Genomic DNA, 27,410 nt, shown 5'->3' on the forward strand with positions numbered 1-27,410 from the left:
ATGACATTCAGTGGAGAAGCTATGGTCCCATAGTTCTCTATGAAATTCCTGTAATACCCGGTGAGGCCTAGGAAGGCTCTCACCTGAGTCTGAGTAGTCGGTGTTGTCCAATTTTGCACAGCTTCAATCTTACTGAGCAAAGGCCTTATTTCTCCACCGCCTACCTCATGCCCAAGGTAGACTACCTTACTCTGTCCAATTTGGCATTTACTCGCCTTTATGGTCAGATTGGCTCGTCCAAGAGCTTGCAAAACATCTCTCAGGTGGGTTACATGTTCGTCCCAGGAATTGCTGAACACTGCTATGTCATCCAAGTATGCCATGCAGAAGTCCTCCATCCCGGTTAGAACCTGGTTTACCATCCGTTGAAACGTAGCAGGTGCATTTTTTAGTCCGAAAGGCATTACCGTAAACTGGTATAAACCAACGGGGGTAGAAAATGCAGTTTTCTCCTTGGCATGGTTGGTCAGGGCTATTTGCCAATAGCCTGACGTCAAGTCAAATATGCTGAGGAACTTGGCGGCGCCAAGTTTATCCACCAACTCATCTGTTCTTGGCAAAGGGTGGGCATCAGTCGTGGTGACTGCGTTAAGAGCTCTATAATCCACGCAGAATCTAAGTTCTTTAGATCCGGCCTTTGGTACTAACACAACTGGGCTAGACCATGGACTAGTAGAGGGCTCTATTACCCCGAGATCAAGCATCTTGCTGACCTCACCTTTGATGTGGGTTCGTACGTTTTCTGACATGCGGTATCCTCTGCTTTTGACCGGCAGACAGTCACCAGTGAGTATGTTGTGCTGGCCCCAAGGTGTCAAGCCTGGTGAGAGCGAGAACAGAGAGGCAAACTGATTCAACATAGACTTGCACTCTTCTTGTTGCTCGGGTGTCAGATTGGAGGAGAGATTTACTCCTTCAATGTTTTCATCTAAAGGTAAGCCTCTGAGCAGATCTGGCAGAGCTTCACTCTCTTCTTCTTCCTCGGCCGATGCTAGAAGCAACGCTCCTACATCAGGTCGTGAGACATACGCTTTAAGTCGGTTGGTGTGAAAGACTGTCGGAGCCTCCTTGGGGTTGCCCAAGTCCACCAGATAGTTAACCTCACCGAGCTTACCCACTACTCGGTAGGGTCCCATCCATTTATCTTGCAAGGCCCTCTGCCTTGTGGGGATCATAACAAGAACAAGCTGGTTTTGAGCGAACTCAACCATGTTAGCCTTTTGATCGTGCCAGTGCTTGACCAATGCTTGTCCAGCTTTCAAGTTATCGCTTGCTTCTGTCATCAGGTGCGACATTCTCCTCCGGAGACCTATCACGTAGTCAGTCACTCTGACTGGCTTGGGGGAAGGAGCACTCTCCAACCCCTCCTTAATCAGGGCCAATGGACCTCTGACGGGATGACCATAGAGCAGTTCGAAGGGAGAGTAGCCTACTCCCTCCTGAGGGACTTCTCTATAAGCAAAAAGAAGGCATGGCAATAGAAGGTCCCACTTACGCTTAAGGGGTTCTTCTAGAGCACCTATCATGCTCTTCATGGTTCGGTTGAACCGTTCTACCAACCCATTGGTTTGTGGGTGGTAAGCCGTTGAGAACTTGTAAGTTACTCCGCAGGTTTTCCACATGGCTTTCATGTAGTGGGACATAAAATTTGACCCCCTGTCAGAGATAACTTCCTTAGGAAATCCGACCCTAGTAAAAATACCAAGGAGGGCCTTAGCCACAGCCGGAGCTGTAACAGTCCTCATAGGAATTGCCTCAGGATACCTAGTAGCATGGTCTACTACAACAAGTATAAACCTGTTGCCTGAGGAGGTTGGAGGATCAAGGGGACCAACAATATCAATCCCTACTCTCTCAAATGGGACTCCCACAACGGGAAGAGGCACTAACGGTGCCACATTCTTGGACCCAACCTTACCAGAGATCTGGCAGGTATGGCAGCTTCTGCAGTGTTTTTCTACTTCGGCCCCCATTTTTGGCCAATAGAAGTAGAGTGAGAGCCTTTCCTTAATCTTCTTGAAACTCAAGTGACCAGCCAAAGGAATCTCGTGGGCTAACTGCAAGAACTGTGGTCTGTTCTCTTGGGGTACTACAAGGCGTTTGTAGTCTCCAGGTGCAGACTCGGTCGGTTCACTATAGAAGAGGCCATCTTCCCAGTGCAACCTATGTTTCTCAGGCTCTTGCCCTTCAGCCTGAGTTTCTGCCTGACGGCGAAGACCTTCCAGAGTTGGACATTCTCTCTGTCCCTTACTGAAGTCTGCCCTGCTGGGTCCACCTTCTGCCAGTAACGACTGCAGCTCAGGATGGTCAACAGGATCCAGATCTCCAATGAGTTCCTGGCCTTCCATTAGCTCTTCTTCAGAGTCTAATTCTACCATACAGGGTTGTACTTCCCCCTCAGCCTCAGCTGGAGGTGGAGTCACGGGCGTGACGTTGGACAACCGCGGGGAAGTCCGTGTCGGCTGCATCGGAATGTGGGCTGTTGGTTTCGGTTTAGAAGTTTTAGGTTTCCCTTTTACTTCTGTGTTCCTAGAGACAGCGGCCGCCATTTCCAATGGAGCAGGAGTGATTTCTTTCTTCATCATCTCCCGAGAGTACCGCGCAGGGTCCTCTCTCTTGCAGGTCTGGTTAGCTCCTGTAACCGTTTACTAGGAGGTCTGGGAGTATGCGATACAACTCCGAGAGTTTTCAAATCGTTACCCAACAGTACGCGTCCTGGTACCTCACTCTGTATGCTGACAGGTATCTTTACAGTCATGTCGTTACACTGGATGAGAACTGGTAATTGGGGAAGCATCTGCACAGGCCCTCCAGCTAACTTGGTGAGGCGTTTGGGTGCCTTAGCAACATCCTCAGCCTGAAAAAACGATTTATCCACCACAGTTATGCTGGCCCCAGTGTCCCTAATGGCAGGCGTCTCCTGACCATTCACCTGGACACTGTCCTTATAATACTCTTTAGTATTATCGGGGATAGAATTATAGACATCTAAATTCTGTTGTTCCCACAACCCCAGAGATACTAAAGAAACGCTGGCTGAGACTCCAATGGGTTCGTCAGCTAGCAGTAGAAAGTTTCCACTTGCCATTTGGACTTCCTCCTCTGGAGCGAAGGCTAAGGAGACAAGCTGGACCCCTGAAGGTTTACCCTTACATCTGGGATCTCCTTTCACGTGATCAGTCGAGCCACAAACAAAGCATTTCCCGAATGCTTTCTGGAATGGTGGCTTGTTCTGACCTCCTTCCGGTTTGGCACCAGAAGACACACTATTCTGCTGTGGTTTTCCCGGTGGCTTACCCTTCTGGTTTTGTTTGGGGCCCTCTTTGGAATGTGAGTTATTCGATTTCTCCTTTGAGTCTTTTTTAGGCTGTTTTCCCTCGTCCTTTTTCTGAGTTGCCCCAGAATCCTTGTGAGTAGCCCTGTTGGCAACCCACAAGTCAGCAGTCTTAGCTAGAGCCCTGGAATCTAATTCCTTCGAATCAGCCAAGTGCTGTCTGAGCTCAGGAGAACAGGCATCATAAATCGACTCCAACATAAAAAGATTTCGCATACCCTCGTAAGTGTCAACTTTGTAACCCTTAATCCATCCCTCTAAGTTTTTCAACCCTTCACTCACCCAGGTAGCCCAAGGGGTACCATCATGCTTTTTGAGGGTTCTAAACCTCTTAAGATACTGGGAAGGGGTCTTCCCGAATCTAGCTATCAAAGCTAGTTTCACACTTTCGTAATCCGTCTTATCCACCTTCCCCAATTCCATTACCACATCAGTCGCAACAGGGGGAAGCCTAGAGAACAACCAGGGAAGCAACGCGTTCCCGGTGATGTCCTGGAGCCCATGATTGTATTCAAACAGTTTCAACCAATCCAACACATCCAATCTCGGTTCGTACATACCCACTAATTCCTTCGGCATCCGGGGTCTTTTGGGACTGGAGCTCCTAGAGGAACCAGAGGAGAGAGAAGCATTTTCCATAGACAACTTTTTCATTTGTAACTCATGATTAAGCTCTATTTCCCTGAGTCTTAACTCAGCTTGTTTCTGCTCAGCCTGGGCATTCATTCATCTGAACTCGAGCTCTTGGTTTCGTTCAGATTGAGCCAAGAACCGTTTATATTCTAATTCGAGCTTCATTTTTTCAAGTTCAAAATAAGCAGGGTCACTTGTGGGACCTGGTACGGGCCCCGTAGGCACAGTTGGTAAGGCAGGTAGAGGAGCGGGGGAGACAGTTTCGCTAGCCTCGCCGTCCTCGTCAGCCTCTTCATCGCTATCATCAGAATTACGATTCAGATCAACACCATTACTGTTATCTACAGTTGCTGGAGAGTTTGGTTCCTCTGAACCAGTACCCAGACTTTGGTTCGCCAGCAATCTCTCTATCAGTTCTAACTTCTTGCCTTTTACAGGAAGATTCTCTTGTCTACAGAGAGCTCGCAGACTCTCAGTATTTTTATCCGACAAAGACTCTTGGCTGTAAATTTCCATCGTAGACATGTTTTTTGAAAGTTGCTTTTGTAAAGTTTTGTGGTTAGTCGTCCTACAGCGTCGAAAAACACTCTAAACTGTATACTCGAAACTAATCCCACCGCTGTACACCAGTGTTAGGCGGAAACCTGTGCAGTTCCCTCTGGGACCACTGCAAAAGATTTAGGACTACAGGTGTTGCGATGAACCCACTTGGTAGCAGTCTGTACCACACAGATTCAATTGGTAGCTGTGGCTGAGCAGTCAGACTTCTCTCAAGAAAAGTTGGTCAGTATAGGGAGTATACAATATAGGGTAATTCTTCGCAGCAAAACGAGTAAACACGCAACCAGGCTTTAGTATAAAGATAGTAAGTTATTTATTGATAACAGAACGTCTACGAAAAATACTAAAGCGAATCACGGCAAACAACTCAAAATACAATTACTCTGCAGAATGGAATAAAGCTCAATCCCCCGAAACACAATATCGACAACTCTAGGTTCTACGGCACCACTTATTTTCAGACAGAGGTGTATACCTCAACCCAGATGACACTCGAATATTTAGTGAGGAAGGGAGAGAAGAGAAAGGCAGGTAATGAAGTCAACACGGTTCGTACTGAAGCGGGTAAAAATGCAAGGCAAGAAGGCATTAATCACACTAGATCATACAGTTCGGCGGCCAGGCCCACTCGGTGAGAGGCAAGGCACGATGTCCTGGAAAGTCTCTACGGATGATGCATTCAAGTCTTGTTTAGCAAATTGGTTAGCGACAGGTTGAACCAGTTCAGAACAAAGAGTGAATAAAGCTTGGAGGCAACCCAACGGAACGGAGAGGAATCAGATACCTCACACGAACCGATCGAAAAGGGAAGCCAGGCGGTTACGGTACCTTGTTGTGGAAGACAGCTCCGACGGGGCAGTTGTTCCTGGTGGTGGATGCACGACGGGTCTTGGCCAAGAGAAGAGATGCTCTCGTCGTCGAAGAGAAGATGTCCGGTGCACCACCAGGGAAGAAACCAGCCGCGGAGTGCTTCGTCACAAGGCACCACCTTTCGATCACGGTGCAGGAGTAGTGGCTATCCGGTTGCCGGGTGCTCTGCACGGGCAATTCGACCACTGCGTCCTGGGCGACCAAAAAGCGCAAAGAAGAAGAAGACTGGTTGTTCCCACCAGCCAGGGAAAGAGACTCTCCGGCAGGGAGATCTCTTCTGTCGTCGGGAGATTGTGAGACGATTCCGCAGGGCTCCACCGGAGGTGTCGTCGTGCAGGTCGACTCAGCGTTACCCTCGTCGGATTCTTTAGGTCCAGTGGCGACTTCCGAAGATCCAGTCCCAAAAGCCCTGCTTTTATGCAGACGTCCCCCATTCATTCAGCCTAGCTTGTCAATCAACACATGCTAAGTGGTGAGCGGGAAGGCTCACCACCTGGGCCAATCACTTCAGAGTGCGACCTGAGTTGGCAAGGCAACTCGGTCCAGGGTGTCTAAACCCCCTCCCACACCCCTGAGGTAACCCAGACAGAATGGCGCCACCTTCGAGGGTCTCTGTCCAGAGGCCCGCCAAAAGTGGAACAAAGGGCTCAACCTTTGGTTTAGGAGTCACAGAGAAAAACACAGACGCCATTTTACAACCCGAGTTCTGGCAGAAAATACCACTCGATAAACCTATTTAAGATAAGTAGATCGGTGGTACGTTGGAGATTAACGAAAAACAGTATCAATCTTCAACAATGGGACGGATCCCATAGGGTTATGCTCGGGGCCGAACATAACAAGTAGTTTCCACTGCCACCAGCCAAAACTCGACGAGGAGGGACGGGACAGTGCCCCCTCGAGTAACAGATCCAGGAGTAATCGTATTACCCCTACTAGCACGTCCACAATAAGATGGTTGGTACTAGTTCTGTTAGCAAATTTAGGTCTAGTAAAGCCAATGGTGACTTTACATGCCCGGGGAGACAGTAGTCAGTCCCCGGGTATGGAGTCTATGGTGGGGGGACCTGCTAGGGCGCCCCCGTGTCACGACACGTAGGGTGCAGAGTGACACACATAGAAAAACTTATGAGACCCTATGGAGTAAAAGACCCCATAGCCCATCGAACACATTGACAGCTCAAAGGAATTACACACATACATGTCCAAGAGTGAGAGGAAAAGAGTCACACTCTTGGCAGGATGGAAAAAACAAACTCCAGAAATCCAGCAAAGCTGCTGGGGGACTCACTAGGTTAGGAAATTCAGCCTAAACAGAGAATTCTCCCTAACAGTTATTCCTTCTCTTCTCTTTAAGTTGTGCGCCCTTTGACTCCCATCTCCTTTACAACTTTCAACACATTGCATCAAAATGTACTCTTGGCCTCAGCCCCTTCTACTTTTTCTCCTTGACCTGCTTCTACCAGCAATCGTGTCTACTTCACTCTCAATAGAAATTTCTCCTCTCTGTTGCCAGACCAATCCTGCATCTTCTCCTTTTCCGATATATCTCCTAAGTCTTGACATTTTCTGCCTCTCTCCATCAGGTTCTCCCCATCTTTTGCCATCTCCCGACATGCCTTACACTTCATCCTCTTTCCCCTGTCTTGGTCCTGGACATGTATCTATGTTGATGGCCTTGTTTCTCTTTCCTTTTCATCATTTATCTTTCTTTTTGATCATTTATCTTCTCATCAAATCACATAATGTGTACTTGTATGTTCTTGTGTGCAGCACGTTGGGCAAACAGCTTCATAAATCCCCAAAAATAAAAATACAAAACAACAGATTGGGAAAAGGCCCTGATAGCGGATAATTCCACTGGCACAATATTCCGGATGGGCAGAGGCTCTTTGGCAGGCAAAGAGGGCAGAGGGACTGCAGGCTGATTCTGCTGGTGTGTCAGTACCAGCAACTGGAAAATGAAGCCTTGTTGCCCGCACCACAGCTGGAGAGTGTATGGCAGAGGGGTTGCTGTAAGATACCCTCCATTACCCAGTGCTTCCATTGCATGTGGTTATACATCCGTATTCTCCAATAAGCAGACATTCTGTAGTGCACTTGTTTAACTAGTGTCTTATACATGGCAGTATCATCCTGCCACCTCACTGCTTTGACATCCAGCATATGATGTGCTGGGCACTGCCTGATCCTGGCAAGTCCGTCATCCCACTTGACATTTGATAGGGAATGACTATGCCTTGGCTCCTTTAAAATAGCAGACACAGGTGCAATGACCTCAACCTCTTCCTCCTCTGATGCTGGACCATCTCTGTCGCCGTCATGCCTTTCTCATCCATCTCCTCCTGTACCATCTACTGCAGCCTCTCCTTGCCTGATAAGGACAGCTCAAAGCCTCTGCTACCCCTTCCATCTTCTCTTCAACTGCAATGTGTGTTAGTTTACAGGAATGATGCTAATGGATCAGCAATGCCTCTCTTGTGCATCATTTCAAGCATTGCCTGGCAGTCCTCGCCAGTGATATACAACACCTCTTCAGTAAGCACTCCCTGCACAGACACTGCCTATCCACGTCTCCCTCTGTTATCTCCTCTTCTGGTAGGGTAAAACTCTCTGTTCTTCTCTACCCCAATCATCCTCCATCTCTTTTCTCTTTGGTAAGGGCCAAACCGTCAGAAGTCCTGCCTTTCCCCCCTGCCTCTCCTTGCTTGGTGCAATGGAAAATACTCCATTAGCTGTGCCCCGTCCTCCTTCATCACCTCCCACTATAACAAACCCTCCATCAACCCTTCTTCCTCCTTCTTCTCCACTTCCTCTGCTACACCTCTTCCCACTGTGGCAGTGGCATACACTCCATCTGCCATGCCCCCTCTCCAGGTCCTTAGCCACCCCCAATGACACTCAAACCACTGGCAACACGTGCTCTGGTACTTTCCGCCCACAGCCACAAGAGGCACACCATTCTCCACTGAACCACCCAGCTCGCAATGAGTAGTCACATCCCATAAGTAGACAACCTCTTTTTCACCCTTCAAACCCTGCCCCACTTCATCATTTCAATACCCTTATTCTTAGGAAGGACTATCTCACTAGACAATACCAAAAAAGACATGTTTCACATAGGGGTTTCAAACATACAAAGGAAGTTGTCTAAAACAGGAAGGATTCTATGATTCACATCGAAAAGGGACACTTGTTTTCTGGTTTTACAAATAAGCAGGAATGCAGAGAACACTCTTTTTTTAATTTTGGGGTTAGAGGCAAGATAAGGGAAACTGGTGGAACAATTCACACACAGACTAGTACGAAACATCCACAGTCAGATGTGATAAGGAATACAAAAGGGAACAGTGTTTCTTTTTTAACATTTTGGGGTGACATGGAAGAGAAAATTAACAGGGAAAAGGCTAGGGTTAGCTTTTTGGATTGAATGAACAATCGTAAAGTCGTCCACCAGCTCATATGCCCAGTAACCTGCAGAATTCCACTATGCTCCCTCGCTTTACTTGTCATCTTGTCATCTTCAACCTCTATATGGAAACACTACAGAAGGTACTCACCAATACCAAAAGCCAGACACATGGACACAACCATGACATGCAGCTTTAACTAAAGAACACGTGACTAGACATCCCTCTACTTGAATACCCACTTTCCCTCATTAAACCCAAGATGTCAAGTGCCCACCTGAAGTACAACATGGCAAAAAACAAATTCATTTTCCTAGGAAACTCCCTTAAGTAAACTCATGTTCAGAACTGGCTGAATAACATGCATCTTGATGGAACCACACATTGTCTCTTGCCTAGTTCAAAATCCTGTAGTCCTACAATTGACTGTGACATCACCAAGAAGACAAAGGCAGCATGGTACTATCCTGGACTCCTCCACAAACTGAAGCCATTCATTGCTGCCCAGGGTTTCTGAACAGCTGTGCAATCTCTGATCTTCTCCCACATAGGTGTCACTTTGGCCCCTCCGAAAGTCAGCAAGCATGTTACATCATGCCTTATCACATGATTGAAAAAAACTTTACTACATCACACACATCCTCGAGGAGATGTACTGGATACCCTTTCAAGTCTGAATCAATGTCAAAACTGCTTGCATCCCCTACATCCACAACCAAAACAGATTCCTCTTTTCCGTCAACTTCATGCGAATAGCAGATCAGTAGTCTGTTCATTGGTGCCTGCTCTACTGATGGCGGAGGGCAGGTTCGAAAGCTATGCGATACTCATTTGGTAGCTGCAGAGACAGTCAAGTTGCTGTGGTGCAGGTGGCGACATTTAAGATATGCCCCCGTGCACCCAAAACAATGATGACATTAAGTAACCCATGGTGGCAGGGTAAACTTTAAATACAACCTATGCCTGAGTTTAGGCATAGTGCATGGTTCTACTGTGGGATGTATTGACCCAGTCCGCTATGCTATGCAACATTACCCTACCAGTTATGATGAAAGAAACTGCAACAATGGCGGCCAAACCCTTGTGCGTGCCAAAAACCTACAACAACCTACAAAAACCGTGTGCCACAACACAACAAAAAGATGGATGCCCAACCAGCCACCCATGGTGCATGTGTGGTGGAATAGAGCACACCCTGCAGAAAATGTGCCAGTGGGCTCCATGACCAGCAAACAGAGTACAGAGAGGGAAGCAGCACTTTGCAAGTGAAACCCCAAAATGTGCCTAGAATTGACATTTACTTTGTTGCTAAAAACTCCAAAATGCCTATAACACAACACTTCTCAACATTAAAAATCTTGTCTGGTGCTAAAATTCATGTAATCTAATGAAGCATTGCGAACATACAAAGTGCTAATGTGAAGAGCAAAACATTCAGCAGTCAAACTGGATTGTCTGCAAACTGACAGCCTCTGTCAAAATCTGGGTGCAGTACCCTGGGCTACCTGAATGACAGCTGTCAGATGAGTTACTGATGAAACTTTAAAGGGATCTAAAACTAAAAAGTCGGCTGGATTACCAAACATAAAAAGGATTTTTTGCTAAAAAGAATATAGATCTCAGTTGCTTTTTATCCCACAGAGTTAAGGCTGAGGAAGTAATGTATTTATGTTTGATGCAACAAATTTGGTTTTTGCTGGATTTAAGAAGTTAATTAGCCTGGCTGAGCTGCAAGAACTGGAAAAGCAGGTTCTCCCAGGGGGAGGGATATCCTCTCAGCAGAAACTCACTGGGAGATGTTAATTTCTGTTTAGCCCAGACTTCTGTCTATAGAAAGAGAAGGAACAATGACAGAGCTTCAGCCGAGGAAACTGGAGGTGTGAAGGTGGTCGTAAATGGCTCCTGGAAGGAACAAACAAAGAGGGGGAGGCCCCTGCACTGCAGGGAGACAAAAAGGGGCGGACCTACTGTTGCTAAACATGAACAAAGAACAATTCTTAAAAGACTCATAACTTTTCATCCAAAAGGGTGAAAAATATGCCAAGGACAGAGTTGTGTATCTAATTTTCGGCAGAACATTTTAAAAGGTGGGAAAATTGTGTAACGAGTTCTGGACAGGAATGGCAATATATGTGGTTTTATGCGAAATGTAAAAAAGAATTGTGAAAATGTACACACACATCCCTATGTTAAGCACACACACTTGTGGAAAGTTGCATAAAGTTTGGAAATTGTGTTCATAGCAAAAAGGACAAAATTCTTTAGAAAGTTGAAACAAGATCCCACAGCGACAGGATTTTGAGCAACAGATGCTACATAAAATATGGCATCTTTGGGTGTGATTTGTATAAAGGTGACCAATGTAGAAATGTGTGTTTAGTATAAAATACAATTTTGAGACCAGTAGCTAAAGGGAGGTCTCTGAGGACTGTAAAGCAAACCATAAAATGTGACATCATCCGGCCTTGATCCAATCATTCAAATGCAAGGTGGAGATGAAGTTTTGGTCCAATCCCAACTCACAGAGGCAAGTTTAGCTAAGCCGGCCCATACACCCACTTTGTGATGTCATTTTAAAGCATAAATAGAGACAGTTGACAAGACACAGGGACTCACTGATCAAGTCACTTTCTTGATTCCGGCAAAGCACTCTGATCCAGCATTCTATATCCAGCTTTCACATCCTTCCAGATCCAGATGCCCAGACTCTTGCCAGCAATAAAGAACTATTGATTTCAGCAAGGCCCACATTCTCCAATTTATTCTCTCCACCTAGTGAAGCGCTGTGTGGTGTGAGAAGGCCTTCCGAACCTGTATCCTGAAATTCCCTGGCTTGCCACCACTAGGCTTGCCTGAGGAACTCGCTATCCAGCTGATTGACATATCCACAAAGAAGGACAGATCCTGTGCAAAACCGGTGACCGGCATAGCTGATCCAATCCCGTGCCTGAGGCGCTGTTCTTCCTAGACCAGATCCAATCCTGGACCAGAACTGAAGGTCCAATTTAATAACTTATTTGTAAGTATTAATAGGAAGAAAAGTGACCCTAATATCGCTGCATAGTCTTATCCCAATCTCAATTCATCGTATCTGCAAATTCAGAATCACAGTATTGTCAGTACCTTTCCTGTGCTGATGTTTCTCATTTATTTTTATAAAATCATAAGTCATTAGTGATTTTGAGTAAGAAAAATAAATCCCAGAATGGAAACTAGAGTATCACACGTGAAGGGTTACGCTGGCCACGTAACCGCGGAAATTCACGTGTGACATTCTCTTTTTCATAATCATAATATAGTGTAAGCAAACTCATCTTTCATTTTCAAAGTGCATTTCTGTTTTCCATTCTCGTGCCTGAATTACAAAAACAACCTTTACTAAAACCTCTATAACTCCCTCAGTTTTTGTGATAGAAACGAAATTTCAAAAACAGTGTGATTCTCCTGTTATCACAAATATCACACAAGGAAAAGTTAGCTGTGAATTACAATTCGGAGAAATTTTACACATGGGGAATAGCTTTAATTTGTTTCTGACTTGGACTTTAAGATTTCAATTGTTTTCTGCTGACTAAATCGTTGCTTGTGCTTGTGTGCAACTGTTCAAAGCGGCTCCCATAATAATTTATAACCATTTAAGTATTTTTGACCACATTTGGTGTTTTTGGCCAGTCAATTCTAAAGATAATTTCAAAGCCATCCTGACAGCTGAAAAGTCAATTCCGTTTTTCTCTTGTGTTTAAAGGGGGAAGGTGGAACTGATATTCTGTTTGATTTGTGCAATTCCTGAATACCTGCTCTCTCCTCCCATCTCTTTACATTGCCTATTGGGGAGGGAGGGTTGAGGGGTGCTGCAGGGGGAACCTCTAAACATAATGCCATCTGTTATAAACCAACACACGGTATTATTTTCTCTGCTGCATTTGCTTTTATGCTCATTATTTGATTCCTAGTGTATTAAAAATATTCTTCAGTGTTCTGTCACCCCATTGGTGATTGTTGTTTACCTATTAAAATATATTGTGATTACATTTTAAATACATAAATAAATATTAACCTTTGCAAACTAGCCTGATGCCTGGTTCAGTGTGACTGGGGGGGGGTCTCAGGAGAAGGGTGTGATATGAGTGGTATATCGCTCAGAATATTGAACTTATAGACACAAATAAATAAGAGTTTCAATTGTGCAATACATGCTGGGCTTGACTTGGGTGTGTGCTGGATTGGAATCACTTACACTACTTATGATCACGACCACCACATTCCAGTTATATCGCACATGTGTCAGCTCCTGCGTGTGAGCTATGCTGTGGAAAGTGATGTGTATTCTGGTCAACCGGGTGTAGCCTGCCAAATGGCAGGATAAAAACTTGGATTGCCGGGCCTCCTCTTTAATCTCTTTGTGAAGGCAGGTAACACTCTACACTCAAGACAGCCACCCAGTAGGTAGCTGTCCAGGGGCCAGGCATCAAAGGAGCACACTCATTCAAAAGAAGTAGCCTCACACCCAGGTGTTGCATCTCTAAAGGCCTTTGTTCCCAGTGAGAAGAGAAGGGGACAGTATTATGAAAGGTCGGAGGGTTCTGGTCAAGGGAAGGAGGCTTCCATGATCTTCATTGTCACTGTCCCTCTCTCTCTTTCCTGTCCCCTCCACTTCTGTAGCAAAGCACTTTGGGTGTGATATCTGGAAGGCAAAAGTCCACTCTGTTCAAGAGTAGGGATTGGCCCACTAAGGCAGACTAGCTTTAGCCCAATCACCTCAGGACTTTTTGCCTTTAAAAGAAGGGGTCTCCCACCCCTTCTTCAGATCTGCTCTGTTCCTCTCTCAAATCCATTCAGGCCCAGGTGCATTCTGAAGATTCCTTTGGGAGAGTTGTATGATCCAAAAGCCTTCAGCCTGAGGTGAAGAAGGAACTCTCCAACACAGAAGGAAGGTCTGTCCCCTACCACTCGCATGGCACATTGGGAGCAACCTCTGCTGTGGATCAGGATCTACCACTCTGCGCCGGAACCTCCGAAGATGGGAGAGCAGACCCTGAATTGAACCATCCTTTCCTTGACTCTCCCCTTGAAAGGACCACACAGCAACCAGAGGGCTAGACCAGCTGAAGCTCCCCGTTCTACTCCACTGAACTGGTCGGACTGTGTTCACTGCTCCTAGAACAAGATTTAAGTCACGGGCTCTGGTTGCTGTGCTCTTCCACCACTGTATTGTTTCCTGGCTAAGCTCGTCACCTGCTAGGCCCGAAATGACTGCTCAATGCCGGGACCCAAACCAAATCACTTGAGAGCCACATGGCAACTCTAAATGGGGGTTATGACCTAGCTAGCTCATGAACTGCGGCCTCAGTGATCGCGCATCAACACACCCAAGATCACCACTTCGACAACCGTTGCCCGTCGACTTGATCTGCTCGAGTGTCACTCATCGGTCCCTCACAGCAGCTAAAACCCTGACTTCGCCTGACAACTGTGAAGCGTTCATCGAACTGCCCCGACCTGCATCCTTGAAAGCTGCCCTTTTTTGGCACAGGCTACCCATCTTCGCCTCTACTCTATGGGCAATTGCTTCTGTGGCCTCCATGATCCTATGTGCCCAAACTGAGAATAATCCACTTGCACATACGTTTAACACCAGGTATTAATGTGCCAGTCCACTAAGAACTAAATCCAGGAACTGTTGACTCTGAACTGCCCCCTTGGTCAACTTGGACCCTAGAGACTGGTTAGGTCACAGATATCCTTTTTGTGGTTAGTACTTTACCCATCACCCCTAGAACTACGTTCAGAGTGCTTCTTTTTCCAGTCTGTCACATCTTCGCTGTTCTTCCTTAAGGGTGGGTTTTTGTACAGTATTCTCTATTCATTCTTTTTGAAGATGGTGTGTTTGATTAAAGTGTTTATATGTTTATGGAACCTTTATTAGCATTGCCTTTATTTTGGACTTTGATACTGTGTATTATGGGTTATTGGTCGTTCACCTTCACAACCCTCCTGAGAGCATAGCCTTCCTTCAGCCTGCATTACCACAAAAGGCGAAGGAGTCATACCTCTTAACGGTCCCTGTTATACCTTTATGATTGTGTTGTGATTTGGTTTGTTGAGGTGTGACGGTTTAGTGGGCCATTTTACCCTCACTCATCTTTGTACTCCTGCAGAGCAAAATGCAATCCGTCACACTCCGTCCTCCACTTCAGGAAAGACTTGAAGATCCCTACTCACCAAAGAACATGTAGCCAATTGCTGATAAATCCACTCAGTCCACAATCCCCTTCTCTGGATCTCCACACTTTTACCTGATCCCCTTATTCATCCCAGATCATGTACTATCTTACTTTGTACAATCTTACTTTGAATCCCTTGGATCTGTCAACTCTGTATTGCACTTAGTTGCTTTCCAGGTAGATTCACACTTCATAAATCCCACACTTACATACATAAAAGCAAATGTAATGCAAAAAATGAAAGACAACGAAGGGGCTTAATAAAAGGACGAAATGGCCAAAAAGGGGAAAATAGTGACCAGAAAACACTCCTATATGCTGTCAAGATGGATTACTAGACTCCTCTAAAATCAGGGAATTATTGCTAAAAATGTCTGAAACAGTTTCCCCTAGACCTCTAGTCCCTCTGGGAACAGTCTTGGAGTGGTGAAAAGGGTAAAGCGGACAGTATTTAGTTTTGAAGGCTAAAGCAAGATACATGACTTATGTATTAATGGACAGTTTCCCGATATGCATATTTCACCATTGCAGGAAAACATTTATCAGAGTGTTTCAGAACCACGAAGCAGCACAGCGGTTGAGGGGAAGACCTGTGAAGGTGAAGAGAATGCTCTAAGCAAGAAAAAATGCTCTATGTGGCTAGATTTGCTCCTTCCAGATCCCTTAGTCCTGGGTTTCGTATTTTTTTTGGTAAATCAATACAGTATTCATCAGTACATTCACCCTGGTCTCATACTTCCCCTATGCTTTTTCTATCCATAGTTTCATCATATTTATTGATGTTTTTGTGCAGACAAAGTTCCTAAAAAACAAAGTCCTCTGAAATATTTGCAGCAATTGTGGGGTTGGTTCCATGGTCCAGCTCCAATGGTGCTCTGTTTAGAAATCCCACAGCCAGCTGCTCTGGGTCTCCATGCCCTCTTCTGTTTTTAACAGATGAACCACTCAATGATGATCTGGGAAATGCGGAAAGGGATAGTCTTTTGTACATTAGCATGGGATTTCAGACCATCCAAAACAACTTACTATTTATTGTACTTACTCATTTTTTTCGGAGTACAAAAGAATATGAACACGCTCAAAAAAACTTCAAGAGTAATTACTTTCTTGTAGCTCCACGAGTCAGAAAATTCAATGTAGAGATATTAAATGGCAGGTATTGCCATAACATGCCGAAAACCTTCGAATTGGCAACTGCCTTCATATCTGGTAAAACTACTGTATACCCTATTACAGATCTTAAACTCCCTGCTGCATATGACATATGTCACATCATAGAGATAATGGGTCAGATTCTCAAATAATTGTTTGGCTGAAATGAGAAAACACCCTAGCGCATTTCCTCAATTGTGGCAAAAACAAAAAGAAGCCCAAATCACATATGCACTCATTCAGATGCCCCTTTCCCCTTCGCACATTTGCGCAAATGAGGGGCCTTTCAGGGCATTTAAAAGCACATCCCAAATCCACAAAGTGGATTCACTTTTATATGCCCTGAAACACCCCTGTCTCTTCAAACATGGGCAGGGAGAGGCACACATCATGGCAGGGTCATTTCTGTCTCACCTCCGCACTTCAACTGCACTTGTCACACTAGCATTTCCATCTCCCAAAAGGGAATGAAAATCCTTTTATTTTGGGTCATTTCAGCCACATGGGCCATTTAGATCGGTGAAATTCTCTCCCAGCAACCACATGTTTGCTGGGAGCCTGTCCCACATTGTCTGGAGTGTATACAAGGAGTCTGGACAGCGCATATTTGCGCCTCCATCCAGCACCTGCAGAAATGCTCAGGTCACCGTTGTGACCTCTTGTCACAAAGCTATCTCTTTGCTCCTTTCATTTACACTATGTTTTGAGAATCTGGCCAATGTGTCTTTGTAAATCTATCATGTATCCCAACCAAAGTATCATATGCTGCCCTCTTCTAACAGGCCAAGGGTGGATTATGCAGATATCATTCATCATACATCTAGCGAGCCTCTAGAGATTTCAGGCATATTTCTCTCTCTCTCTCTCTCTCTCTCTCTCTCTTTTTCTTTCTTTCTATCTCTCTCTCTCTCGCTCTCTCTCTCTCTCTCTCTCTCTCTCTCTCTCTCTTTCTCTCACTCCATCAGGGCAACAAATAGTTTTTGTCAGGTATTCCTCAGGTGATGGAGAGGGTCTACAAACCCTGGTAATGTCTCTAAGAAGTCTACCCCAGTGTCTACCATAAGCCTCAAACTCCTCTTACACAGCTCACAGACATTTACCAAAATAATCATATCCCCCTCCTCACCGGTTGTTGCAGCAGCTCCATAACTTTCCAAATGATGTTGAAACACTGCAGAGCTAGAAGGCCATTTGCTTTCTTGGTCCCTTGGACATTGTTTCAACACACCCATGCTAACAGTGACACCCTCGTGCTGCAGTAGGCATCTAATCTTGGCCACTTCTGATCCAAAGGTCTGCTCTGATCACTTGATCATTTCACACAAAAGTGTACCCAAATGTATCTGACCTATCCCCTCTCCTTAACCTGCTTCTCTATACCCATATTCACCTCGTAGACAGTCTGTTCTTGGCATGACTACTCAGTCAGGTAGCCCAAGAATTATTTCTATTTATCTTTACTGAAGGTTGGGCTGTCATTTCAACCAGCAATGATATCCATAGGAAAGAGTGCAGTAGGCAAGGCAGTCCCGAGTTCGGGTACTTTTATACCTGGTGCCGTTATATATTATTAAATACTATTTTATTACGCACCACCAGTCTCTAAGAACAGGACTGGGATTTGAGCCTGTGTTGCTGTGTAGTGTCCTGATTCCAACACAAACGCATTGCTTTTGAGCTATCCTTCCGACCCATATGAACACACTAACAGCTAGCCATAGCAATGGAGTATTGTGGCAGGGTTGGACTGGAGTTACTTGGGGAGGACAGGGGCAGCCCATTTGCAGGACAGAAAGTGGAGCATGAGTCCAGTTTGAAGCGTTCAAGAGATGGCACAGTTTTGTTATCTAGGGAGTGCACTCTATTAGATTAGCATACGTAAGGAGAAGGAATGGAACTGGGAGGATGGGCACAGAGTGTCACAACTGGAGGTTTAGTATGGAGAAGGAGCATTTGGTTTGTGAGGGACAGTACAGGGAGATGCAGTCAGAAGGATAGGGGGCAAGCCCATGGGTTGATTTTCAGACAAAATGAAGGCATTTTAAGGGAGAGTGATTTTGCTTTGAAAGCCAGTCACTATGGTGATGGAGGGATGGTGTGGATTGTAGAAGATGGGAAAAGCAACATTCTGGAATTTTTGCAGTAAGAAACGGAGTTAAGTGGAGACCAAGAAGTAAGCCTGAGCAGGAATTTGCAATTTCGCTGACTGGTTGGTGATGTGGGAGAAAGTGTTTCTCATGTTGAACTACTGGAGTTTAGGGTTACTGTCAGAGTGTCCCAAGGTTGTGAGGTGTAGGTGAGAAAGTGAGGATGTCGGATGGATGGAGATGAGATATGGGAGAGGGGGATTAGCAGTGGAGGTGGGGAGACATATCATTTCTGTTCTGAGGCTATTCAGCATCAGGCAGTGTAAAGCCATCCTGTGACAGATTGCTGTGTTTCAGTTGGTGATGTGGTGAGAGATGGCACGGATGAAACATGGGAAGCAGAAAAAGATCTAGGTGTCATCCATCAGCAAGGAGGTGGTGGTGAAAGGAAAAGCAGGAGATGGGCTCTAGGGAGGCAGTGTATAGATCCAACAGGAGTGGGCCGGGGATGGGATGGATCCTTGGGGGACACCAACAGGAAGGAGAGTGGGAGGCAGGTGTTCATGTTTAAGGAAATAGGGTGGAACCCTTTGGAGAGGTAGGCGTAAAAGAACTGGGCATATTGACATTAAAGCCAAGGAAGAGAGGGATTGGAGGAAGGAAGGATAGTCCATAGTGGCAAAGCCTGTATGACTGAGATTAATTTAAATGGAGGAGAGATGATGGTCTGTGTTTGGAACGTTGGAAATGTGGCTAACTGTTGGTTCAGTGAAGTTTTTACTTCCGATTTTAGGAGGTCACAAAGAGAGTGCTCCTCAAGGTAGCTGAACATGTTGCTGAAGATAATTTGTTTGTTGATTATGGAGGGGTGTGGCAGAAGAGAGACAGAGCTGTAGTAAGAGGCTTTTGCTGTCAGCAGTGGGTTTCTTAAGAATAGAGATGATAGTGGCTGTTTTATAACACATAGGGTAATTCCAGAGCAGGGGTGTTAGACGACAGGTACAAGTGCTATGGTTGAGGTGCAATACGGTCAATGGGTGCACAGGAGGTGTTGGCTGAGAAGAGAATTGGCAGTGAGGGTGGACTGAGATAGAGAACAGTTGGAATTGATAGGAGGTGGAGTGAAGGAGGGAGGAGGTGTCAGGGATACAAAGGGTATTGAGGTCTCACATATTGTGATATTGAATACGAAGAAGAAGGCATGTTATCAGCTGCGAGAGAGGACGATTGGGAGTATTTTTAGGTGGTGAGAGCATAGCCTGGGGGCACATAAAAAATGTGTGAAGGCGTGTATAAATGATATCAGTTTAGTAGGATGATTTTAGTGAGTCAAGTGCAGTAGTAAGAGTTGGCTACACTACTTGTAGGTAAGCAAATCACCTTGTAGTTCTTGAAATGAGGTTATTGTTTTGTACTTAGGAAGTTCATTTTTTGAAATATTCAAAGTTAGATGATCACTTTTTGTCATCTAACATAGCATACTTTCTCTATGTCTGTAGGGACTGCCCCACTAACTAACCAGAAGTAAAGACTTTTCAACTTGTGAAGACTGATCTAAATAAACCTCACAGGAAATCTACCTTACAAAACTGCATACTATAACGACAACACTCTAAAACAGTAAGCTCCTTTTGAATTCCAAATAATAATTTCTTCAATTATTTTAATGGCAAATGACTGCTGGAAACAAACAGCTAGGTGCAAATAATGATGGCTGTGCTATGTTAAAAACAAATGCTATACGTGTGAAATGGGAACATTATATGAGTCGATCTCAATTAGACTACAATGAATAAGGCCTATACACCATAGAGCCTTAGTTAAGTTTCATTTATGTTCTTTGACACTAGAAATAACTGATGTATGAAGTTGTTTAAAAAACCCACAAATACTTGTATACCTCCTGATGAGCCACTGCATTGATAAGTGGTGAAACACGTGTAGAGGATAACATTTGGAAAATATAATCAAACTCTTATTGGAGCGCCAGTCAAACAGTGTTTTGGAATCCTTCTTTGATACACTACTTGTAGGCATAAAGGAGACTGGGTGAGGGAGTGTTTTTCCAGTGGCGCAGCTGAAGAACCATGGATCGTCTTCAGTGTTGGATGGCTGGGGTTTTCACTGGTTAAGGGTGCAGTGTAGTCTGTCTTTTGTTTAGCAAGTATTAAAATCCAACATGCTTAAAAGTACCAGATTGAGAACATCTGTATCTGAGCCCCATCATATAGTCACGAAATACCTATAATAATATTTAATATTGTCCCTGAAACTGTCCTTTTGTGAATATTTCCTTCTCCATCAGACACCCCAAAGTGTATCATCCTTCTTTCTGCAATCCTGATCTATGATCTACTTTGATTGTTATTGCAACCAAGCTATCACCAACTATATGCATAGCCCCAGTGCTCAAAAATGTAAGTTGCAAGTGACTAGCCAGCCATAAAAGTGCTACCTGTCACCTCAATTCTATAAATACACCCAGAACACCATTTCCTACTTGCGTCATATATCACTGGCCAATGGCTACTTGCACATGTGAATTTTGCAACCTCTTCCCTTAACCTCCTCCACCCCATTTGAACCCCTATATCCACTTTCTCCCAACATGTCTCCACCTTCCATTTTCTTTTCCTACACAGATATTAGTCTGGGTCCACAGTCAGGGGCAAAAATGGCAACGTCCAGAAAAGCATCAGTGCTTAGAAACTAGTGTGGTGGATGATTTGACACATTAAAACTAAGGTTTTCTAACATAAACAATATCTGCCACGCTACAGCTATCATATAGTATCCTATGCCCTGGGACTGCAACTATATTTCCATGTATAGACATAATGGCCCTCATTACGACCCTGGCGTTGGACCATGGTGCTAATAGCACCATGGTCCATGCCGGTAATTTACCTACTCCGTAATCAGGCGTTAAGGGGTTAACGGCGCCGCCAGCTTTTATGGGGCTGTTAACCCCTTAACGCCAGGGTTGTAATGAGGGCCAATGAATGCTTGCGTAACTATCATATGTCCCAATTATTCTTTTTAACCAATTATATTTGTTATGCTGTAATGAACTATTAGCATGTCACTCATTTGCCTGCTTTACAGACTTTTCCTCTTCAAATCTTTCAATTCTTCCTCCATTTCTCAATTCTCAAGTTAATTCATTGGTTCGGCTCACCCTTCATGAGTATTTCAATATTTTTGTCATTGCTGTGATCAATGTATGATCATCACTGTGAATTCTTGTCATTCTTACTATGTCCATCTAACAGTGTAAATAACTATTTGAAATTGATGTATTTATTTATGTATTGATGTATGCCCATAAACAACGTCACATGCAGTTGTGATTAAAAACATGCAGAGCCCTGATCACTGACCATAGCAGAGCTTATCATGAAAAGGAAGACTCACTCTCTAACATTGTTTTGTAAGAATTTTTAACATTGTTATTTTTCAATTTAGTCAATCACACATTGACGTTTTTAATATAGATTATTTGTTCCAACACTTGACATTGTTCCATGGACTTTTTAGATCCACATTACCAGAGATGTACATTTCATAATGATCTGCTACATATTTTGTCTGATTACTTCAGAAGAAGACTTTCATTGATAAGACCTAACATAATGACCTTTTTTGCCAGCAGCTATATCAGTTGATACATTTAGAAATGCAGAAACAGAAATGACTAGAAAATATGATTCCTCGGAAATGTGCGTCTTGGAAGTCTAATGAGTAATCTAAATCAATGGATCAAATAATCTATTACTGCAAATTTTATGAACATGAGTTCCCCAGTGGGGTACCCATCCCTCCTTGGAGGGAAAAGCTGTAACAAGACCCGCCAGAGTTACAGAACGGCCTTGGTGATGCGCCCTCCATTGGGCACCTGCCTCACATGCAGGTCCACCATCCCCCTGCCCAGCTGCAGTCCTGGGGTGCACCGACAGATTCCTGTTTCTCCCTGGAGGGAAAAGCACTATTGCAACCTGGCCAGAGCTCCATGAAGGAGCACGAACTGATGCTTGTGTCATGCAGACCACTGAGTGTGTGAAGGGTGAATTGAGATGGGCATGCAGCTGCCCCCATTGCCACCTTCATGCAGATGTGGCTATCTGGTTGATCCTGCCAGTCTCAAAGATTATGCTAAGGACGTGTAAGTACACCCAGCTGCTATAGTGAAATTGTGAATGGATCATTAAATAAATTATGGTTCCTTTGATTGCTCTATTTGTTACTTGGATAACTGTCATTATCTAAATAACTGTAGCTAATACATGCTGATGAGCGCTGACCTCCCAGGAAGAGTGCATTTATCAGACCAAGACAAATGCGGGCTCGCCCAGCTGCTTTGGTGACTCTAGATAACCTCATGCTGATGGCACCTACCCAGGACGGCGAAGATACATTCGGATGTCTACCCTTTCAACTTTCGATGATACTTTCTGTGCCTACCATGGTGACCATGGGTAAAGGAGAATACGGGCTGATTCCAGAGACGGAGCCTGAGAAATGGATACCACATCCAAGGAAGGCAGCAGATGCACAAATTCCCCACTCCCAACTTGAGGAGGTAGTGATGATAAATAACAATACAGGATCCTTTCGAGGTCCTGAAACTGGAATGAGTACACATTAAATCCTTTAATGAGGATCCATTGGAGGGCAAGTCTGATGCCAGCAGCCATGGCAATTCCAGCTCCGATAGCACATATTAAAGTTGCTGCACTTTAAAAGCTTGTAGTTGGATTTTGAGATCAAGCGGGAAGTCCGCCGCCAGACGACCTACCACTTGTCCCAGTCCCTGACTCTGCACCCCCTTGATGCTCTAGACAGAGTGACCTGGGGGTCCGAAGCATTTACTTTGAAAAAGTTAGAGTGTTCAAAGCAGGCCGGTCACCTGAATGCTTCAGCTAGGAATAATGGAATAGGACTTTGATTCTATTTTGTTGGTTTTTCGGAACTGGTGCCATGATTCAGAGGGACAGACGGGGGCATTTGTATTGTGCAGCTAGAGTTGAAATTCTTGGACCGGCGCAAGATGAACCAAAGCAAAAATCATTTGCCAAGAATCTTTTCATCAATTAAGAGTGAAAGTTCTTGGTCTGGACAGGGAACGGATTAACAGATTGATAGCTCTTTCTCGATTCTGTGGGTGTTGGTGCATGGCCGTTCTTAGTTGGTGGAGCAATTTGTCTGGTTAATTCCTATAATGAATGAGACTCCTCCATGGTAAGAAGTGACGTGACCTCCAGTGATTGGCATTTCGACTTGTTAGAGGGACACATGTCATTCAGCCAAATGAGATCGAACAATAACAGGTCTCTGATGCACTTAGATGTTTGGGGCTGCATGCACGGTACACTAGATCAGCGTGTGTATAGCCCTTACTGACAGGTGCGGGAACCCACTGAATCCTGTTCGACATAGGGATTGGGGATTTCCATTATTTCCCATGAACAAGGAAATCCCAGTAAGTGCGGGTCATAAGCTTGTGTTGATTAAGTCCCTGCCCTCTATACTCATCGAATGTCGCTACTAGCGACTGGATGGTTTAGTGAGGTTGTTAGATCACCCACCCTCTGGCTTCAGCAACAGCCCTGGTGAAGCACCGAGAAGATGATCAAACCTGACTATCTAGAGGAAGTAAAAGCCATAGCAATGTTAACGTCAGTGAACTTGTGCAAGGATCATTAACGGTGGAGCAGCCGGAGGGGGAGACACGGGCCTGACGTCAATTGCTTCCCAGATGTGCACATCCACATCCCTGGGCATCCTTTGAGTGACAGTCCGGCCAGTGGAGTGGTCCGTGGCCAGGGCACATGGGGGAACATTCACTGGGACTGGGATATCCTGCCCGGAGGGTTCACGGCCCACCAGACACATGTGGAAATACAGCTGGCTTGGCTCAACCTGCTAGCAGAGCACCCCCCACATATGCAGAAGAGAGAAAAAGAGACAGAGAGTGCCCAAGCTGACCCCTCTCTGGGCCATCCCCAACCCACCGTGACAGTTGGGCACTCTGTCTCTGACTCCTTCCCCACCAGTTGGCGGGTGGATGTTGATGGGGCCTGTCGGGAGGAAAGCCCTGGGTGGGTGCATCAGGAAGCTGAGGAAAACCTTTTTGTTCTCAAAGGATGCATCCCCAGGTGGATGGGGCCTGGTACACCGGGTGAGTTCTGAGCCATGGCGTGGCTTGGCCTACTCGACGGGTGTGCCTCACATGGGTGAGCAATGAAGGTTTGCTGGTTCAGTGGGTGACCCACCCTTGTCTCAATGTACCTAGAGACCATGTAGCAAGGCTGTGGTTTGAAGACTCAAGTAGTCCCAGCTGACCTCCTGCTGCCTCCATCCTTCATCTCCATTCTGTGAATGGTGGGAGTAGGATGAGTGGCTGTCGTGTGTCGGAGTGGACCAGCTGTGGATCAACCTGCCTCCATTGCTGTGGACAAACTCTTGTGCTGGTGCAGATGGCGAGAGATTCCTGGTGAGCACTGGAAATATTTTTTTTTGTTTTAAGCCTGATGGTCCCGTCCGACTCCCAAGTGGGGAAGCTAGATGCAGTGGCAGGCCTTCTCGCTGCATGGTTGGAACGGGTGGTGCTACCTCTCCCCAGCATTTCCTGCACCGGCAGGTTGGGCTGAGTTGTGGAAGTAGCTTGTGACTCGTGGCGGTGGATAATCACATGGCTCATGCGTCAATGAAGAATTCAGCTATCTGCAAGACTTAGTGTGAATATCAGGAAAAACTAATCATCAACACTTCGAACGCACTTTGTGGCCCTGTGTTCCTCCAAGGGCTACGCCTGTCTGATGGTTGCTTGAATGTCAATTGCCCCAGAGAAATTTCCCTCAGAATAGCTGGCACTCGGAAACCACAGTTTTATCTGGTAAAGCAAATGATTAGATGTCTTGAGGCCGAACCGATTTGAATCTATTCTCAAGAATCCCAGCTCACTTGTGTGGAACTGATCATTGAATGTGAGTGCCCAGTGGAACACTTGGTTAAGGTGCACGATGCTGATGCTCATCAGACCCCAGAAAAGATTTTGGTTGTTATAGACAGCAGGACAGTGACCATGAAAGTCAGAATCTTCAAAGGCTTGTGTTACAATTCACCTACTGAATGTAATAGCTCTGAACATAGATGGCTAGGGAGTGTGGGGCCCATACCCGGCTGTCATTGGTGCTCAGAGCCACAGGGTGAAAACTGTGACAATTAGGAGTGCTGCTGCGTTGTGCACGGAAGCCCGGGGTTTGGGGTTTGGGTGAAGCCGTTGCAGGTGTATATCTTGGTGGTAGTATCACATATTCAAACAAGAACTTTGAATGCCAAAGTGGAGAAGGGTTCCATGTGAACAGCAGATGAAGATGGGTTAGTCTGTCCTAAGAGATGGGCGAGTGTGGTTCGGAAGGGTCGGGCGATGGCCTCTGTTGCCCTGAGCCAATCAAAGAGGAGTCTAGTTCATATCCCCAAACCTGGGGTGGTGGAGTTGTTTGCCCGCATGGCCTGTGGGTAACACAAACAATCCCCTAGAAGTCAGTGACAGACCCGAGGAGAGTTCTCATTTCTTTGTGAAGGGCATGGAACCTTGGAATGGGTTTGTCCTGAGAGAGGGGCCTGAGCCTTGCAAAGCATTGCAGTGCCAGTGTCATCTGGTGAGATCTTGCTGGTCCTTGAAAACCCAGGTGAGAAGGTATAAATCTCATGCTGGGCCGTACCCATATCTGAAGCAGGTCTCTAAAGTGAATATCCTTTGGGATGTTGGAGCAATGTAGGTAACGGAAGTTGGCAAGTCAGATCCATAACTTTAGCATAGGGATTGTCTCTAAGTACTGGATCAGTTGGGCTGGGGTGCAACGTGGGCTGAGCGTGCGCTGCTGTTGGATGAGGCGTATTCCCACACGGGGGGGCAGCAACAACTCTGGACACGAGCCAGGCCCTTCCTGTGGATCGCCCCAACTGTGGTGGTCACCTCTTTCTGTCCCCCTCCCACGTTTCAGGGCTGGTGCTCTGCCTCGGCCAATGCCTAGCAGCTGACTTAGAACCAGTGAGGACCTGGGTAATCTGACTGTTTAATTAAAAAAAAGCATTGCGAAGGCCCACCACAGGTGCTGACACAATGTGATTTCTGCCATTGCTCTGAATGTCAAAGTGAAGACATTCAATGTACAGCAGGTACATGACTGGAGTAACTATGACTCTGTTAATGATGTGATATGATATTTTATTTGTATCATGCTCGTACACAAGTGTTTCAGAGCGCGACTTGGCAAGGGAGGGGAACAGGGGAGAACACAGCACAACACAACAACTATCTTACTAGGCCCAGTGACATTGAGAACGCACAAGTGCACGGGAAAGGGAAAAGAGAAAAAGTGCATCAAAGGGGGAGAGTGGAAAGTGCGGAGCAGAGGAGCGCAGATAAATGATAATAAATGAAAAATAAATAGAACATGGAGTGAAGTGCTGTGTTTAATGCAGCATAATGGGTAAGTCTGATAAGTGCAGAAACATAAGAAAAATGGGGGGCTGTATGGGGACGGATACAGTCCCCAGTGCAAGGGGTGGCCAGGAGGCAGTGCAGGAGGGTGGCAGGGTGAGCAGGTACCTGGACCCAGGGGACAGAGGGTGGCCAGGTGCACAGTGCCAAGAGAGAGCAGATCAGCAGGGCAGAAGGGGAGCGAAGGCAGAAGCAAAGAGGAAGGTCTTGAGGTGCTTTTGGAACCCGAGATGGTTCTCTCAAGTTTTAGAGTGGCAGGGAGGCTGTTCCAGAGGGAGGCCCCAGCTGAAGATAGAGAACTACCCCCAGCTTGTTTCTTTGAATGGAGAGATTTCAGAGCTGTAGAGATACGATCCCAGGGATTCAGGCCAAGGACAAGTCTTGCAGTCTTGTTCTGGATAAGTTGTAGAGGGCGGAGAGTAGAGGCAGGTAGATTTAGAAATAGGCTGTTACAATAGTCCAGCCTAGAGAGAACCAGAGCTTGGGAGACAGTGAGCTTCTGAGGGAAGGAGAGGAAAGGCAGAGTACCTCTGAGGATGTGCAGTAGGAAGTTTGACTTTTTAGAGACCTCAGAGATATGGGCCGAGAAGGAAAGTGTAGAGTCAAAGATGACCCCAAGGTTAAGGTTTG

The 27,410-nt window shown here is 45.6% G+C and overlaps 1 protein-coding gene and 1 pseudogene across 1 annotated transcript in view; both read left to right on the top strand.

Moving 5' to 3' along the window:
• The window catches only part of ADAMTS19 (ADAM metallopeptidase with thrombospondin type 1 motif 19), a 2,156,963-nt gene that overhangs the window by 1,249,754 nt on the left and 879,799 nt on the right, over window positions 1–27,410 (top strand). The gene's annotated exons all lie outside the window — the stretch shown is intronic.
• LOC138512812 (5.8S ribosomal RNA) lies at window positions 24,940–25,096 on the top strand (annotated as a pseudogene).

This window comes from Ambystoma mexicanum, chromosome 6p, assembly GCF_040938575.1.
Source record: "Ambystoma mexicanum isolate Mex_15411 chromosome 6p, UKY_AmexF1_1, whole genome shotgun sequence".
NCBI classification, from domain to species: domain Eukaryota; kingdom Metazoa; phylum Chordata; class Amphibia; order Caudata; family Ambystomatidae; genus Ambystoma; species Ambystoma mexicanum.